The 13,973-nt window shown below is 36.8% G+C and overlaps 1 long non-coding RNA gene across 1 annotated transcript in view; it reads left to right on the plus strand.

Annotated features, from left to right (window-relative positions):
- The first annotated feature begins 3,598 nt into the window (after positions 1-3,598).
- LOC117079242 overlaps positions 3,599-13,973 on the plus strand; it is a 372,831-nt gene continuing 362,456 nt past the window's right edge. Inside the window, exons 1-2 of the long non-coding RNA XR_004435333.1 lie at positions 3,599-3,628; positions 9,664-9,743. This is a non-coding gene — a long non-coding RNA (uncharacterized LOC117079242). The remainder of the gene's footprint in view (positions 3,629-9,663; positions 9,744-13,973) is intronic.

Below are 13,973 nucleotides of genomic sequence, written 5' to 3' on the forward strand. Positions count from 1 at the left end.
CTGTTGGTACACACACACACACAGAGATATACTAAGGAATTAGCTCATATGATTATGAAGGCTGAGAAGTCTAAGATCTGTAGTCAACAAAGCTTGGAGATCCAGGAGAACCAATGATATACTTCTAGCCTGAGTCTGCTGGCCAGATAACTGGGAGAGCCAATGGTGTAAATTCTACTTCAAGTTCAAATCCAAAGGCTGAAGAAAACTCTTGTTCCAGCTTGAAGACCATCAGGCAAAGAGATTGAACAACTGTTTTTTACTTAGCCTTATAGTCCATTCAGATGTTCACTAGATTATATGAGGCTCAGTCACAGGGTAGAACATTCTGTTTTACTGAGTCTATTGATTGAAATGATAATTTCATCTGGCAACATCTTCACAGACATAACAGTAAATAATATTAAATAACTATCTAGTAAACTCATGGCCCAGTCAAGTTGGCACATAAAATTAACCATCATACTACGTTATTTAGAGACACCTACATCTGTAGGGTCCTAAATGGCTCCTACCACACTTTTTATGAACCATAGCTATGTCATAGCAAGCACAAAACAAGAATATATCCTGGCAGATTCTACTGCTTGCTGCTGTCTCAGCCATCTCCTTCTGTGAGTGGAAGCTTCATGTTGTTCAAATCCGAATGGGAAGATGGGCCACTTATTGTGATTCAGTTCATCTCTCATAGGAACTTGATGGCGTGGTGCCTATTCTGGCCCATAGACTTTAAGAGGAATTCTACTGGAAGCCTATGCAAAATATTTCCCTTGCAGATTAATAGGGAAGAGTGCTAAACAACAACAGCAGCGCAAAGTACCTTTACACTTTATTCCTGCCTTGGGAATGTTAATTAAATTAGTAAAAACAGACTTTGTATTTATTTATTTGTTTGTTTTGAGACACAGTTTCACTCTATCACCCAAGCTGGAGTGCATTGGCGTGCTTACAGCTCACTGCAACTTCTGCCTCCCAGGCTCAGGCAATCCTCCCACCTCAGCCGCCAGAGTAGTTGGGACCACAAACGCACATCCCCACACCCAGCTATTTTTTGTTTGTTTGTTTGTTTGTTTGTTTTGTGGAGACAGGCTTTTACCATGTTGCCCAGGCTGATCTTGAACTCCTGAGCTCAAGGGATCTGCCCACCTCAGCCTCCCAGTGTGCTGAGACTACAGACGTGAGCCACCACACCCAGTCTCAGTTTTTATGTTTTTAGAAGACTTTTAGGTTCACAATAAAATTCAGTGGAAAGTACAGAGAGATCTCTTATACCTTTTGCCCCCACAAACACACAGACTCTCCCACTATCAACATCTTACACCAAAGTGTACATTTATTATCATTTATGAACATACATTGACACCTTGTTATCACCCAAGTGCCACAGTTTACATTAGGATTCAGTTGGTGTTACACATTTTATAGGTTTGGACAAATGTATAATAGCATGTATCTGTTATTACACTATTATATAGAATAGTCCCATGGCCATAAGAGTCATCGATGCTTCACTTGTTCATACCACCTTCTCTCCAAACAACTGGCAACCACTGATCCTTTTACTGTTCCCATAATTTGTCATTCCAAGAATGTCATGTATTTGAAATCATACAGTATGTAGCTTTTTCATACTGGCTTCTGTCACTGAGTAATATGCACATAAGCTTCCCCATGTCTTTTCATGGCTTGGTAGCTCATTTTCTTTTAGCACTGAATCATATTTCATTATCTGGATGTACCACAGTTTATTTATCCATTCACCTACTGAAGGACATCTTTGTTGCTTTCAAGTTTTGGCAATTTTGAATAAAGCTACTATAAATATCTGTCTGTATGTTTTTATGTGGACATAAGTTTTTAACTAATTTGGGTAAATACCAAGGAACACGATTGCTGGATTGTATGATAAGAGTATGTTTAGTTTTGTAAGAAATTGCTGCCAAACTCTCCTCCAAAATGGTTGTATCATTTGGCATTCCTACCAGAAATAAATAAGAGTTTCTGTTGTTTCACGTTCTTGTCAGCATTTGCAGTTCTGTGCTTTTTTAATTTTAGGCATTCTAATAGGTGTGAAATGTCATCTCATTGTTGTTTATTGATCTAATCAAACATGAATGAACTATTTCCAGATTTTCTTTTACATAACTGAAGTTAAAATCTTTATTCCTACCATTGTAACTCTTGCTTCAGCTCCATATATATACATGTATTTATATATGGATATATCGTATATGTATATATATCATATATATGGCTATATCATATAAATTCATGTATGCATATAGGCAATATCATACACATTCATATATCTCATATATATATGCATATAGGCAGCCAAATACATCCTAAATGACACATGGGTACTATGACACATTAATGATAGTAATTCATTCTGTTCTACTAATCATCTTCAAATTTATGAGCTCCTCTCAACAATTTCTGACACAAATATATTAACACTATCATAAGTCTCACCACCTTCATCAATATTTTACAGAAGATCAATTTGAAGATAATGCAGCTTACAGGAATTTATATGATTTTAAATTTTATAATTGCAGAGGGGATCTTGGACTTTTCCTGTTTAAATATTCTCCACCTGTGTATTAGACCTTATGTCTTCTTTTTAAGATAGTATTCCGTGATTACATGCATACCTGTAATATGTCATCATTTTCTCAACCTCACAAGATGCTTGCTATTAGCCTAATAATATATGCTATTCACCTTAGTTCACGTTCCCTTGAAAAAATAGAATCTGAAGTAAAGCAATTCTCTAATCCTTATTGGATTTTTTTTAGTTACAATTCCATGGAAAAGAGAAGGAGGTTAACAAAGGGAAGAAATGCAGGGAAAAATATGGAATCGAAATATGAGGAAGATATTAGCAAACTGGCTGTATCTTTTATGACAAACTCAACTGATTTTATCTTTTCCAAGGACATCTTCAGAAGTGTGCTATGAAGTATGCAGTCTCTGCAAATGGTGAATGTTTCTATGCAATAGACCTAGACCACCCTGAGGGCTGACGTCATAGTAAGGACTCAGATACTGTGTTTGCTGCTTGCAGATTGTGCATTGAGCAGTGACATCCACTAGGTCAGTCTTAGCGAGAAAAGCTATGTTAAGAGCTGCCATATAACCTCCATCCTGGCCACTATGGCCACTCTGTCTGTGTGTCAATTGAACAAGACGTGAGTGGGAGAGAAGGGTGGCTGACTCATTGTTCTTCCTGCCCACCTCATTTTCCAGCCCCTCCGTAGTAGCGGAAGCTCTCAAGTGGTTATTAAATGTGACCCAAAATATCTGCAGTCTAGGCTACCTCCCACTGGTGTGTATAGTTCCTCTTCTATTACTTCATTGTCCTCAAACTTCCAGTTTTGTTCTTGCAGTGACCTAAATGATGACCAAGACCCCTTGCAACTTCCCAGGAATAATTGTATATCTTGGCATCTGGCCATTACTCCTGTAATTAGTGAAGGATCCCATGTACTGCTCATAACTCTGCGTATCTGGAGGGGCTCTCATCACTGCTCTCTTTGGGTACTGCTCCTGAGTGGGTTATAATGTGGCAGGAGCTCATTTTTAGCTAGTGCCGATATAGATTGCCAATCTATTTGTTAACCAGGTAAGCCTGAGTTCTTTTCTAATCTGTCAGCTGGTTGTATAGAAACCCCACAAAGACAGAGGTTTCAGTGGAGAGAGAAGCGTCTGTGGAACCAAGAGAGGAAATGTGAGATTCTGAGCCATTTGTTTGTGTGTTTAGTTGTACCATATGTTTGTCTCTGGCTCTATCCTCAAGGTATATTGCCACTGTAAAATAATTGCTGTGCCTGCTCTGATTTATGACTTAGGAGATTTGACAATATGCAGTTCTAGGGCAGGTTCCAGTCAGATTGGAGCTACATTTTCCAAATTTCAGTCTGTGCTGATTCTTTTAAAAGAGATGCTAGTTATTTCTAGGAGAAAGAATGGGCTTACCTCAGAAATCTGTGCAACTTTGTGTGGCTTTCATGTCAGGACTTGCCAGAGATTCCATGTGGAATACTTATTCACCCTGAAGACTTCTAGCTTCACCAGGTTCCTTGGTCAGTTTTCCCAAATGTTAGAAGAGTTAAAATGTGATCATAAATGTGGACCAGAACACATTGTTCTAGTGCTGGGCCCAAAATGCAGCTGTGAAACCACTAAGTTACTTGGTAGAAGTATTACTAAATCTGATGTATGCTGCCTCCGCATAGAAAGATGACCACGAATAGCTGTGTCCCATTTTATTGTTAGAAGGTATGAGATATACCATATTGCTCTTTATCTTAGGCTGTGCCAGCCAGCATGCTCCAGAAAAGTTCATTACTGTGATAAGGTTCATAATCTTTGAGTGGCTTATCTTTCACCCTATGGTGCATGTGTGTCTTCCTGAAAAGGTCTAGGGTCTCTGACACTTTTTGATTAGTAGGTTCAATTGGCCTATTGCCTTCAATATACCGGACCAGTTTTACATTCTGCATAAAGTCCCAGAGGACTGCATTATGATAGAGAACAAGAAATTTGACACAGTTCTGTAGCAAGACCGTTAAGGGGTACTGCTCTCTTTGCTCTGAAAAGGCAAAGCATTTTTACTTTCTCAACCAATGGGGCTTGAGAGCATTAGCTGTATAGTAAGCATGAGAAGCAGTGTTGATCTATTACAAAGTGAAAGCACATTTAACCATGGAACTGCAATTAATGCTACTACTACTGGATTAATTTTTGAATATTCCATAAATATTTGTCAGGAACCATCTAATTTTATTATTATTAATTATTATTTTCAGAGTCTAGATGAGGAAATTAAATGAGAAAATGACATCATTTATCTTTCCATTTTTTGAGGATGGTGCTAATCTTTTAAATTTCTCTTCCGATGTATTTTTGTTTCTGGTTTACTATACAGAGTGGAGGAGAGCTGTTTCGGGGACTACTTTACGTATCCTACTATAATGGTTCTTACAGTGAAGATAAATAAATAAAAGATGATTCTGTCAGATGCTAAGTACATCTATCTCACTACGTATTTGCATACTACAGAAATTAAGTACAGTGAATGTGTACAGAATAATTTAACTCACTGTAAAACAGTTGGGTGATAACACTCCCCAAATAGTTCATCTGATAAGCAGTAAAGATTTCATATTCTACCATAGTCAAAGTTCATCTCACAAATATTCTCTGAACTTCAGTGTTCTATCACCTTCAACAAAAGAAGCCAAATAAGTTTTTGCATATGTTGTGCTTTCTGAATCCGAAGTAACCATAGAATTGGAAATCTAAAGGGAAATCTTACGCAGCAAAACTACTTGAGATGTTCCTTGTGGCACAGCTGGGTGGTATCTGTGTAATGTTAATCTGTATGGCCACTGGGCAAAGCAAGCAGCCAGGGTCCCCAGAGATAGGTAAGACTGAGGGTTTCTGAGACAGGATATAAATGGTATCTGATGATGCTGTTCTTCTATTATAAGATAATTTTCCTTATCTTGTCATTACCTTTGTCCCTCCGTTTGTCTTTTGCCTACCCAGTTCACAGAAAAACATTTTCAAAACGTATGTAAAGGTGATCTGTTTTCTGCTCTTTTGCTACTATATCCTCTTAAATCTATATCATTCACTCTTTTGCTACTATATCCTCTAAATCTATATCATTCACGCTTCAGACCACTCCACCGAAACAACTCAGTTACCTTCCCCTTTCTAAATACAAGGACTATCGTAAATTCTAATCTAAGTTGACTTATCAACATCGTTTGACACAGCTGATTACCTTTTGCTTGTTAAAATTCTTTTATCATTTGACTTGCGAGACACCATATTCATCTACTTTTCAGTTTGGCATACTTGAAATTACTTTATTTCTTTCAGTGGTTTATTTTGTTTACAGTGAATTTTGAATTTTGGAGAGCCCCAAGGCACTATACCTTGAACATCTAGTCTTCTGTGAGTTTCATTTCTATGATTTCCCTGGTATCACACTTTCAAGAAACTATATGTATATATGCTGATTATCTGAAATTTCTATTTTTGCCCTTGAATTGACCACAGAACTGCCAATATCTTCAAATCTTCACTTAACAGACACTTAAAACTCAATATGCCCAAAACTAAATTCCAGATTCATTCTTTTCACATATAGTATTCACCAACTCAACAAATGCAATACAATCTTCCCATTTTCCCATGGTTTATTAGTCTGTTTTCATGATGCCAATAAAGACATACCAGAGACTGGGAAGAAAAAGAGGTTTAACTGGACTCCCAGCTCCACATGGCTGGGGAGGACTCAGAATCACAGCAGGAGGTGAAAGGTACTTCTTACATGGTGGCAGCAAGAGAAAATGAGGAAAAAGCAAAAGCAAAAACCCCTGATAAGCCCATCAGATCTCATGAAACTTATTCACTATCATAAGAATAGCACTGGAAAGATCAGCCCCATGATTCAATTACCTCCCACTGGGTCCTTCCCACAACACATGGGAATTCTGGGAGATACAATTCAAGTTCAGATTTGGGTGGGGACACGGCCAAACTATATCACATGGTCACTCAAATGATTACATCATTCAAATTGCCAATGTGTCTTCTTTTTCTTACAAACCCTACGCTTAATGCTTGTAACCATTTTTGCTCCTCACTATTTATTTCTAGTCAACTCTACTGCTATTATAATGTCATCATTGTATACCAAAAATGAAATTCCAAGTCTCCCACCCAATTGCATGAACCCCTCTTCTTGGCTAAGGACATTCATAAGTTAACCTGAAAAAGTAGTTTAGGCATGATGGGAAATGGGGGTCAGAAATACCTCATTATACTCTCTTCCCTTTGGACTTCAGGCACAGTTGACTAGCATTTAACATTAAAACAGAAACCTTAAGATTAACAAATTAGACTGTTTGTAGCAATAATATACCAACATGACAGGTAGTGGGTCCTAGAAGAAATAAAAATATTTTACCCCAAAATATATTTTTTGACATCTTTTGAAATAATCCTGCAAAGTTGGTTCTTGTGGAAAAAAATCTACGATCTCTGGAGAATCCCCTTTGCTTCATAGGTATTTTTTAATGATGCAGAAGAGAATTAACTGAGTCTGGCATTTTTTTTTTTTTTTTTTTTTGAAATGGAGTCTTGCTCTGTTGCCCAGGCTGGAGTGCAGTGGCACAATCTCAGCTCACTGCAACCTCTGCCTCCCGGGTTCAAGTGATTCTCCTGCCCCAGCCTCCTGAGTAGCTGGGACTACAGGCACATGCCACCACACCCAGCTAATTTTTGTATTTTTAGTAGACAGGGCTTCAACACGTTGGTCAGGCTGCTCTTGAACTCCTGACCTTGTGATCCACCCGATTCAGCCTCCCAAAGTGTTAGGATTACAGGCACGAGCCGCCACACCCAGCCACTCGCAGGTTTTTAAGTCTGATAAAAAATGTTTACACTATATTCCCTCTGAAGCCTGCTACCTGGATACTTCATCAGCATAATAAAAACCTTTATCTCTGTAACCCCTTATCTTAACCCAGACACTCCCTTCTATTGATTCTAGGTCTTTAGTCACCTCTTTCAAGCAATTGACAATCAGATAAATCTTTGAATCGACCTATGACCTGGAAGCTCTCCACCCCCAGCCACTCCCACCCCATTTTGAGTTGTCTTGCATTTCTGGACTGAACAAATGTACACGTATTCATTGATGTCTTAAGTCCTCCTAAAATGTATGAAACCAAGCTCTAGCCCAACCACTTTGAGTGCACATTCTCAGGGTCATCTGACACTTTGTCACAGGCATGTCCTTAACCTTGGCAAAATAAACTCCTAATTTGATTGAGACCTGTCTCAGATACTTTTTGGTTTATACCATCACGTCTCTTCTAAATTACTATAACACTTCCTAACTGGTATCTATTTTTCCTATATTCCAGAATTTCCACGGTCTATTATTGACATAACATTCAAATAATTTTTTAAGGGGATTTTGTTGTTGTTGGAAACCTACCACTGCATCTCTTTTTGTGCAAAGCAAAAGCTAATATTTTTAGAGGTTTCTAAAATGTCCTATATAATCTATCAAGCTTATTCATTATTTCTCTGGCCTCATTTTTTACTACTCCTCATTCTGAGCTACTAAGCCATTTTGTAATATGTCAAGTGAATTAATACTGCCTCTAGATAGCTATGTAGTTTTCTTCCTCATCCTCTCCACACTTTTGCTGAAATGCCATCTTCTCAATGAGATGAAGCCTGATCATCTCCTGTTGCAATCCTCCTTTTGTTGACACATGATATTATTTTTCTCCTCATTTATTTTTTCCCCATGTTATTAAAACATTTTAAGATACTGTGATAATTCATTTTATGTGTCAACTTTACTGGGCTGAGGGATACTGAGGACTAAGCTCTTATTTTTTTTAATCTTGCCCAAATTCCTATCTAAGAGGTCTGGGGAGTCATGCCCTACAAACCATAAATTCTCATCACATGTTTTTTATTTAATCCTATATGTAGCATATCTTACTTTTCAATCTGACTCTGGCATAACATTATGTGACAAAGAAGAAAGTCAAAATATTTTAGCCCAAAACATGTTTCCTTGCTATATTCTGAAATGGTCTTGCAAAGCTGTCCTTTATGAGGGAAAATGTACCTCTGTAAAGAACCTCTATTAACATAGCTAGATCTTTTTCTTCCAGGCTCCCCCCCCACCCCCAATCCTAAAAATATTAAGAGTCTGGTGCCTTCTAAAGGTGTAAAGAGGAAACATTTTTCATCCATTGTCTCTACAGGCGGCCACTATAAGACTTCAAAAGAATCCTGGTCTCCACAATCTTTTACCTTAACCTGGACATTTCCTTTCTATTGATCCCAGGACTTTAAACAAACACAGCCAATTGCCAATCAGAAAATGTTTAAATTTACGTATTGCCTGGAAGTCCCCCACTTTGAGTGGTTCTGCCTTTCTGAAGTGAACCAATGTATTTCTTCAATGTATTTCATTGATGTCTCATGCCTCCCTAAAATGTATAAAACCAAGCCGCACCCTGATCACCTTGGGCACATGTTCTCAGGACTTCCTGAGGGCTCTGTCCAGGGTCATGGTCACTCATCTTTGGCTCCGAATAAACCTCTTAAAATATTTTACAGAGGTTGACTTTTTTTTTGTCAACAATACCCAAATAGCTGGTGCAACATGATTTCTGGATAAGTCTATGAGGGCATTTCAAATGAGATTAGTATTTGAATCAGTAGACTGAATAAAGATGATTCTCTCCAAAGTAAGTGGACATCATTCAATCCATTGAGGGCAAAGATAAGACAAAAACGTAGATGAAGGGCCAATTTACTCTCTCTGCTTGAGACAGGGCATTCATTTTTTCCTACCCTCGGCCATCAATGCTCCTGGTTTTTCCGCCTTCAGACGCAGTTCTGTCCCTCTAGAGAACCGTAACTAATACCTTAGGTATGGCTGCTTTGTACTTAATAAATGTTTTTCTGTATAAAAGTCACCTTACAAATGTTATTTTTCTGGCTATAGAACATCCCGTTGTGCACACTTATCATGGTATTCTTAGATATATCATTGTTTCCAGGGTCTCTCTATTATAAATAATATTATGATGAAGTTTTACATGTTTTTAGGTTTGTTGGAGTTTGGATTTATTACCAAGTCATATTTGGAGCATGTTGGTATCTTACCACTGAGATTACTGAGTCAGAAAGTATAAGTGTTTTTAAAACCTTTTTGACGCCCTATATTAATTTTTGCAAAGCTGTTGCATATAGGCAATATAGATATGATATTGTGCCACAACTTTTTCTTTCTCTAACTTTTAAAAATATACTTCTGGGAAACTGGGCAAATCTGAGGATCCCTTTCCTGAATCCCTTAACATGCTTCACTTTTGACAAATTTTTAAAACCTGGTTCTTAGGCCTTCAGACTCAGACTGAATTACAATACAGGCTTTTCTGGTTTTCCAGCTTGCAGATGACAGCTCATGCGGCTTCTTCTGCTCCATAATTCTTCTAAGAAATCTCTGTCTCTTTGTCTCTCTCCATATATGTATGCCTGACTTATTTCGGTGGTGGTTGTTTAGTCTTCTATCTTCGTGTATATTAAATAAGGATGTAGCAATACATATCTAAGTATCGTTTTTCTCATTTAATCATTTTTGTTTCAGTGATTCATTAATTGTGTATTCCTAGAAACAATAAGGTCATATGTTTTAAATTGTAACCATGTGCCTTAGAGTAGAATAGTGTTCCTCAAATATTTTGGTCCAAAATTTCTTTACTGAATACCCAAGACAGTTTATGATTATATAAGTTATATCAGTTGAAAATTAGCACGTTAAAATTAAAATTAAGAAAAAGTTAAATATTTAGTTCCTTTTTTTTTTTTCTTTGATGGGGTCTTGCTCTGCTGCCCAGGCTGGAGTTCAGTGGCATGATCTCGGCTCACTGCAATCTCCACCTCCCAGGTTCACACCATTCTCCTGCCTCAGCCTCCCGAGTAGCTGAGACTACAGGCAACTGCCAACATGCCCTGCTAATTTTTTTGTATTTTTAGTAGAGACGGAGTTTTACCGTGTAAGCCAAGATGGTCTTGGTCTCCCGACCTCGTGATCTGCCCGCCTCAGCCTCCCAAAGTGCTGGGATTACAGGCTTGAGTCACAATAGTTCCTTTTTAAAAAAAACACTATATTAATCACATTGTAGTTTAACTTGAATTGCATATATTTGTTTATATTTTTCAAAATGTATTTTTCATGTTTATATTTTTCAAAAACCAATGTATTTTGAGACAAAAATGGCATTACTTTACTTTTATAAAAAAGACCGTAAGGCCTGGTGCAAAAGTAGACAGCTTGATTTTCATATCTACTTCTGCATCAATCTGTTATGAGCTTTCTAAAAATTTAAGTATACAGGAAAAATCTGTTCCTGCACGGAAAAGGCATAACTAGTTGAGAAAGAAAGTGTACTTTAATAACCTTTTAAGATGATTGTGGGTTTTCTTCTCTGATAATAAACCAAATCGATAAGTGTTAAGTTTCTTATAGGTGAGTTTCAATGTGGAATTTAAAATTCATATAAAATATTCTTTACTGGGTTACATAAATATCTACTGATCCATCTTACACTTTGAGTGGATCTTTTACCCATGCATGATTTTGTAACATCATGCACTAATTATTTAAAAATATTAGCTCACTGATTTATGCAGACTTTCCAACTGCTAGCCTATTTAATTATAAAACATACAAAATCCATTTGTTAATATCACCAGTATTTTAATAAGAAAGTCTTTAACTTTTGAAAAATAGCCAATCTCACATTGGGAGATAACAACTTCTCCAAAATTCCAGTTTTCATTTGTAACCTCATATATTATGATTGACAATACGTGATGTCAAGTGTTTTATTTGAAGAGACAAATGCACTTAGTTTATTATTGAAAAAACACCTGCCATACACTTTTTTGAAAATAGCTAGTTTGTCTCTCAGTCCTATATTTCAAGTAAAAATAGTATTTCATGAAAAAAGCAGCTCATCTGCTTACAACTCAAACAAGCACAAGTGTTTTTGTTTTTGAGGCAAGTATTTCACTTAGGTATGAATCCCAAATGCTTTATATATCCTCCCATTTTGTCACATAAAATATTAAAAATATATGGATTCAACTCAAAATTTGACAAAGGTAGTACCTTTATTGCCTCATCAAAGGCATTTTAAAGTGAAACAGACTTTTTGCCTTCGATTGTGTGACAATGAAGAGATAAATGTCTACTAGAATAGAAGATTCCATTGCCTTGATTTGTACTAAAATGCCAACAGTTTTCACTACTATCTCTTTTGTGTCATTAATGCAAGTGTCCACACATTGCAAAAAGGCAAGTAACAATTATGGTATTATTGTATAAATGGTGTAGACATTGAACATCCATCAGGGTCTTGGAGATTCCTGTGTTCACATGAATACTTAGAAAATTGCTGTATTAGAGTGGAATGATAATATTGCTTGCTCTGCCTCTTTTGATACTTGTAAACATTACCCCATCTTTGTGTAAGCCATTATTCATTGGATAGTCTATTAAATGTAGCTAAACTTAATCACTAACTAATATATAATTCAGTATCAGAAATAGAATGTTGTTATACGAGAATCTGAAATGTGGCATCAGCTCAGTGGAGGGGGTTTAGCTGCCAGAACAGTCTGTCCACTGCCATCTGAAAAGCCTGTGACTGTTGTTCCGCAATGACAAATGATTTTATCTAACTATTGTTTGCTTTATCTCTAGACTCAGATCTTGCAATGGTCAAGGCTAGAGTCTTAGGCACAATTATAGGCTACCTTTAGAATGGTGGTGTGTGCCACTTCCTTCTTGATACAGTTAGTAAAGTCTGACCAAGAGAAAGGTAAATATCCTTTACCTTTCATATTCAGACTTTTTCATAGTAAAAAGAGGAGCTATTAATAAATACATATGGACAAGGAGTGTAAGTCAGGATTATATCAAGCAAATGGAATACACATGTCATACAAGAAGAAATAAACTCAAATTAGAATATGCCACTCTGCAGGACAATATAGGAAACATCACAATGCTAAGGAATTTGCTGTGTGCTTGTACCGTGTATTCTTAGTTCATAGAGTGTTATTTGGAGCCTGTGTGCTTGAAAATCAAACAATTGTTTTTACATAGAAAATTTAAACAATCATAAGGGATCACTGCAAAACATTGATCAAATACAGTATAGTCAAGGTTAAACATGTGTACCAGAATCTTTTTCAAAAAATCCAATATTCTTTTAATACTTCTTGCTAGATTTTGGGGTTAACTGTACTAAATAAGTTTGTTTTTCATTTGAGGTTATTTTTCCAAATGTTCTTATACCATAAAAGAAAAAAATACATACAAAGAAGGAATGAACCAACCAGAAAGGCTCATGGCTAAGGAGCAAACATTATCATGTTTAAAATATCTGTTGTGACATCGTTGGCCATGATTATTTGCAGATAAAATTAACCTCAGACAATCATACTGACCGTCTACTCAGATTTTGAGTAATCAATATTTCCAAATAAATGTTAAGCTCAGGTAAATCTAGCAGCAGCCTATTCTAATGTGATCCTTCTCCAAAAAGTTATAGCTGGAAAGGAGTCGCATGGGGTGCAGATTTGATAGAGAGATTCTGGAGTTTGTGTTTCACGCAGTAAATTTGACACAGGTTGTATCTGGGGTCTGAAAGGTTTCCATCATCTTTAGTTTACCACTAATTTATTTTTCTGTCAACATGAAACCAAAATCAACCTCCAGCTTATATGGACCCCTAGCTATGTTGACCCTCTGTAAAATTTGGCACTCATAATACCTGCTGTATCTTGATTTCTGTGGATTTATATGGTGAAAAGCCAGCATATACCAATATTTGGTACCAATATCTGGGGTGCCAGAGTTTCCCAAATAAGCAATTTATTGTTCCTTTGTGTTTTTAAAATCACCTAACCTGCCCCTCAAAATAACTCTTTTTATTAAAAACACCTCGTGATTTATAAGAGTACATCTGCCAAGTTTTGTGAAAACTCTGGCATAACCTTGGTAGCACCCCTAATTTGACGCTACATTGTTGAATAAATGAATTAACATTTACATGCCCAGTGATCTGACTATATTTAGGTTTGTTCTTCAAGTTTTAGCATTTTAGGATTTCCTTTTTTCTCTCTCTCTCTCTTTCCCTGTTGTTCTCCTCCTCTCTTCTTTTTCTTGTCTGTTTCCCTCCAATCGTTCTGCTACTTGTTCCCTTCCCCGCTCCCTTTTCCTCTTCTTCCTCCTTTTTCTCACTTTTCTTAAGATCCGGCTATGCTTGGCTCTCCATTCCTGAGTTACTTCACTTAAAATAATGGTCTCCAATTTCAAACATCATATGTGCTCACTCATAAATGAG

Source organism: Trachypithecus francoisi, unplaced genomic scaffold (assembly GCF_009764315.1).
Source record: "Trachypithecus francoisi isolate TF-2019V2 unplaced genomic scaffold, Tfra_2.0 Lachesis_group7, whole genome shotgun sequence".
Classification (NCBI taxonomy): Eukaryota; Metazoa; Chordata; class Mammalia; order Primates; family Cercopithecidae; genus Trachypithecus; species Trachypithecus francoisi.